Here is a 6,000-nt window from a genome sequence, read left to right as displayed (position 1 = left end):
ATATACGGCGATGTTTTATCAGGTCCCATTTTAATACCTGACATATTAACATCAGAGCAATACCTACATCATCTGGATGACATGCCCTTGGAGTTTATTTTATTTTCTAAATGATAAAGCACCACCACATTACGGCTATATAGTACGATAGTAGCTAAACGAGGTACTTCTTGGTCAACGAATTGGTCGCAGTGGTCCTGTGGAATAGCCACCTAAGTCACCTGACCTAACTCCACTAGACTTTCATTGAACTAGACTCAGAACCGTGAATTATCTGAAAGAGAATATCAGGCACGTGTGTAGAGAAACAACACCGCAAACACTGCGGCGTGTGTGTGGTAGTATACAACACCGTATCCACATGTACTACCAGTAGGAGGGAAACCAGTTTGAACACCTGTTACAGTAGTGCCCAAGAGTGTTGCGTTTGGAAGTGTATAGTGTACGTCCATGAGCTACGTAAATTTATTCTCAGTAACATGTATAGTCTGCCCAGGAAACTTTATAAGTAACAGTATTAGATGTTTAATTATGTATTTCGTATCTTAAACGACTCTCACAACCAACCTTCAACTCGTTGCAAATTTCATCTCCCCTATCCCGCCCGCCCCTCCAACCCACGACGATAATGATTGTAATCGAGATTCGTAGTGTTCTTGTTTCTTTCCAAGGCATAACTTTCGCTTGCTTTCCGTTCAATCATTGCGTAAACTAATGCTTCTATTGTAACATGACTGGTAAGGTTACTTTTTCAATTACCATTTTGGGGCAAATATCAGTATAGAGCCAATACTGTTGTTCTAACTTGAAAATTTCCAACACTTTAAAATTAAAACCTATTATATGCAACAATTCTGCTCTCTATATATTTTCGTAACTGTACCCATAACTAAGGTGATGGAGTTTTGTTAGACCCTGTATATTCAGCGGTGCCCACCCACCCTTATGTCCATGACGCACCCCCCCCCTCAATGGTCTATCCGTAGGTGTTCTTCCATGAAAAAAAATCTTTTCGATTAATTTTTACACACCCTCAAGCATATTTATATAGATTTTAACCCCCCCAAATATTTCAATGACGCAGTTTGCGTCATAGCCCCCCCCTTGTGGGCACCCCTGGTATATTTATCTATATCTATTCATATTTATAGTTATACAGCTAAATGTTTTGCGTATAACACTACTAGTGTAAAACATTCTCCAATGACTTTACTTATATTTTATGTTTATTAGCTACTAGCATATATTACCTGCTTCGCTAGGTGAAGTGAAAATTTAAATGCACAACTCCGTATCTCATGTGTTTAGTACCCGTGAAATATGATGTTTTCATTTTTAATGGCGTCGATTTAAACGGCATCGGAAAGATCATTGATCATCTCGGAGACCCTGAAAACCATGGATTCGACACTAATATTGGTCATTTTCGATCATTTTATTAACTTCCCCAATTCAGTTGCGGGGCTGAATTTGGTTTTAAATGGTATCGGAAGTGTCACCAGTCATGTCAACGACCTCGGAAACTATGCATTAAACACTAATATGGGTTATTTTTGATCGTTTTATGTATTTCCCTTTCCTCCTCCTCCAAGATGCGGGGCTGAATTTGGATTTAAACTGCATCAAATGTGTCACTGTTCATCTCGGCGACCCCAAGAACTATAGATTTAACACTAATATATGTATTTTCGTACACACACATATATATATATATATATATATATATATATATATATATATATATATATATATATATATATATATATATATATATACATAGATAGATAGATAGATAGATAGATATAGATATACACCCCATGCCATAAACGTCGCCAACACCTAGTGGCCCACTTGCCGGTAAATGTCGATCATCGCTATAGCGACGCGTCGAAGGACTGACGCTAGTGTGCCACTAGCTTCAGGGTTTCGTCGAGTCGAAAGAGATATCTAGAGTCGGAGTGTTGAAGTTACCACCGCGTACCAGCGAGAATTTAATTTTGCTCCGTGCTTCTTCGATTCGTCGCGGAGAATCGCGAAGGGGCCAACACGAACTATCGCCAGTCATGTGTATGCAGTTATTGCTATATATTATTTTTCCTGACGAATTGTTCCTAAAGTGAGCTACGGGGGTCAAGAATAACTCCTGCCTCTACATCATGAAGTGAAAAATCTTGAGATGAGTGCGTATCATTGTATGAATTTAGATGACAACCAGTGATGAAAATCTTCCGGAAAATTTTCCGATTCATAAAAATATACTCCACTCATGCCTACATCGTTACTTAGCCGTGATGTGAGGTGGAAAGTTTTCTTCTATATTTTGGAAAATTTTCCGTTCTAAACAAATATCAGTGATCAAGGAACAATTCCTCAGTGATCATAAAATTGATTGAATTCATGCATAGAAATGTTAAAAAGTGAAAGATCGTTTAAAGAATCTGAAAATTTTAATGGCTCAGATAATTTTCAGTACTATGTAGGAACAAGTGAAACAATTTTTCATGAATCGAAAAATTGTCTCTTCTGTATGGAAAAATCGAAAAACTTTTTGATTTGAAAAATTTTCAGCATTTTTAAGCAAAAAATAAAACAACTTTTTGCGAATCGGAAAGTTTTATTGCTCTGTAGAAACAAGTGGAAATTTTTTTCATAAGCCGGAAAAGTTTGGATATTATGTATAGTAATGTTAGGTGGAAAATTTTCCATTATATATATTCCTATAAAATTCAATTCCTGTAGAGGAAAGTTAGACAGCAACAAATTATAATTTTCCAATTAGCTTTCGGGAACCGGAAAATTTTCTAATATTTCAAGTTGAGAAGTAAAAATTTACATAGTGTCTCTCTCTCTCTCTGTGTGTGTGTGTGTAAAGTGCAGGAAACATATATGGAGTTCATAGAGAACAAATATCCCATTCCAATATTTAAAATGTAACAAGAAATCGAAAAGAAAAGAAATTTATCAAATATTTCAAAAGCAGAAAATTTCACTTTTTCTTCACATATAGGCCTGCCTATGTAATGAAATAATGACATAAAAGTTCCTTATGAAGATTATTTTTGTAACAGAGAATAAGAAGAAATGCTTTGATTTTATTGTGTTTAACGTCGTAATTCATAATTTCAATATTGGAATTTTATATAATCAACATCTTAGAGCAGATATTTTTATTGTAAAACTACCATTATTATGTATAAAAATGTATTAGAAATAATTTCAATTCGATAGAACAAGTATATATCTATAAAAGAAAAGATATATATTTTTTTATTTTGTAAATTAAAATAAAATTTCTTGTTGCTTTTAGAACGCAAGCTAACAGTGCAGCTTTTTACGTTTCTTTTATTATTTTATTGAAAGAACAATTACACAAATCAGCTTCCTTATTAGTTATATTTCACTTTCTCTTCTGAATGAATATATGAATAAATAAATGTTTTTTTTTTTTTTCTTTCTTCAGAAAATGGTCATTATTTGTTTTCATGAGTTACTTAAATTACAAGTTTTGGGTAGTCAAAAATTTACAGTAGGCACTTTATATTATCTCTACTTATTTATAAATGTTGCATTAAGTAAATCTAGAAAAGTAGTAAAGCTATGAGAAAACTTCGTGTTACGCGTATTAAACTGACGAAATATAATTTTGTGAGATCAAAGGTGGATTCTGCGGGAAGAATGCATTGAATTTTTTGAAACCTTTTTGAAGAAATGAAGAATCATTAGATTTTCACTTCATGAAACTTTTTTAGGCAATATTTATTACCAATAAATTTTACGGCTAAGCAACAATGTAGGAATAAGTAGAGAATGTTTTTATGAATCGGAAAATATTCATCACTTTTAATAAATTTAAATTTTAAATAACAGAACGGGATATTTGTACTTTACGAACTCGATGTATGTTCCCTGTACTTTACACACACACACAGAGAGAGAGAGAGAGAGAGAGAGAGAGAGAGTTGAATTGAGTTTAACGTCTCTTTCAGTAGCGAGGTTATATGAGACGTTACCTACTGATTGACGTGGAATCTGAACCACATGAGCTTCCGTCGGGAATCGAAGCCAGGTCTCCCATGCCAAAGGTGCGTGTGCTAACCACTTAGCAACGAAGGAACTCGCAGAGAGAGAGAGAGAGAGAAAGAGAGAAACATTATGTAAATTTTTACTTCCCAACTTGAAATATTAGAAAACTTTCCGGTTCCCGAAGCTAATTGGAAAATTTTGCTGACTAATTTTCCTCTACAAGAATTCAACATTGTAGCTCAATGTGCAGTTAAAAATAGTGGAAAAATTTCCACCTAATATCACTATACACAATATCCAAAATTGTCCAGCTTACGAAAAGTTTTTTTCTACTTGTTTCTACATCGCAATGAAAATTTTCCGATCTATGAAAATTCCTCTCACTTGTTTCCACAGAGCTATAAAATTTTCCGATTTACTTTTTGCTTCAAAATGATGAAAATTTTCCGATACATAAAGTTTTTCAATTTTTCCATACAGGACAGACAACTTTTCGATTCATGAAAAATTGTTTCACTTGTTCTACATAGTACTGAAAATTGTCTAAGCCATGAAAATTTTCAGATTCTTTAAACGATCTTTCACTTTTTAACATTTCTAAGCATAAATTTAATCAATTTTATGACCACTGAGGAATTGTTACTTGATTGCTGATATTTTTTTAGAACGGAAAATTTTCCACCCACATCACTATGTGTATGTGGCTAGAAACAGTAGCATCTCGCGGTTTCTGCTTGCTGGAATTTCTTTTGAATCCGGGCCATGTTCTACACAAGATAGAGCTATGTTTCTTTTCGGACTGCTGCTTTGAACAAAACAAGAGCATCACCATTTTCTTGTTGGATTACATTCTGGTTCATTCACACAATTTTGAAGAAATATGTTACCACTACCTGGTTGTAAGCCACACCTTTATTGCGTGTGATGCTGATTGGGTAGTTATCGAGAAAAAAATAAGGAAAACAAGTCATATATACATGCTTGAACAGTGGTACGATCTTGTTGAATGAGCCAGAGTGCAGGATCTATTTCATGTAATACGCATGTCATCTGATATGAAAGATATACAATCCATTTCCAGTGTTATTCAAAGACACAGTAGATGAAAGTGGCAGTAAGGTGAAAATGCAAAAGGTGACGGCTGTCAGAGTATCGGCTACTGAACCTGGGTTCATCTTGGTTAAATGTACCTACTCATCAGTTGAGGTATGGAAGAAACTTCGTGTGTTCCAGAAACATCCAGGCACAGGGTGTCCGCTACGGATGATCTATGGCCTCTGTTGGACAGCTTGGATGGATGGAAGATCAACTTTAATGATGGTAAGAATATCAACTATCTGAAGTATATTGATCTGATAAAAATGATGCCATTTATTCCACCAGTGTACCACCCATTCTACTGAAATCAGACCATAACACGGACAATTTGTTTATTACTCTTAATAGAACACACTTTACATATGTATTACAGGTTAAAAGTTGTACAGATATCTGTAGAGTTATATGCAGAAATAAAAGAACCACTTCACAGGGGAAAATTTGCAGTTATTTGTCCTAAACTTTACCCTTTGATTTCTCGGAATTTAGTTTTTGTGTCTTGGCCCCCTCTCTCGGTCTGCCCTTCAATTATTTAATGCTCGGACCTATAATTGAATAAATGATTTAAAAGGAAAGTTAAGCACCGTTTATCTTGACGATTTTGACATTGCGTTATTTTATATTTAATAGATGTTGTTGACTCATGTATTCAGAGTCAAAACAAAATATTCAGTACGTTGTTGATTGAAAAAAAAAATAAATAAAAATAAACCACGTAGTGTATAGGCTGCTTTTAAACACAAGTTTTGACACTACTGCTTGTGACGTAAGTTGCCTTTGAAATCATCTATCAATTGAATACATTTGGATCAGAAATTATTTTATCTATTACAGGTTCTAGAATGGTTTCAATGCCACTTAGCTCGGGAATACGATAAC

The sequence above is a fragment of the Thermobia domestica genome, chromosome 18 (assembly GCF_964235325.1).
Source record: "Thermobia domestica chromosome 18, izTheDome1.hap1.1, whole genome shotgun sequence".
Taxonomy (NCBI): Eukaryota; Metazoa; Arthropoda; class Insecta; order Zygentoma; family Lepismatidae; genus Thermobia; species Thermobia domestica.
This window is presented reverse-complemented; position numbering follows the sequence as displayed.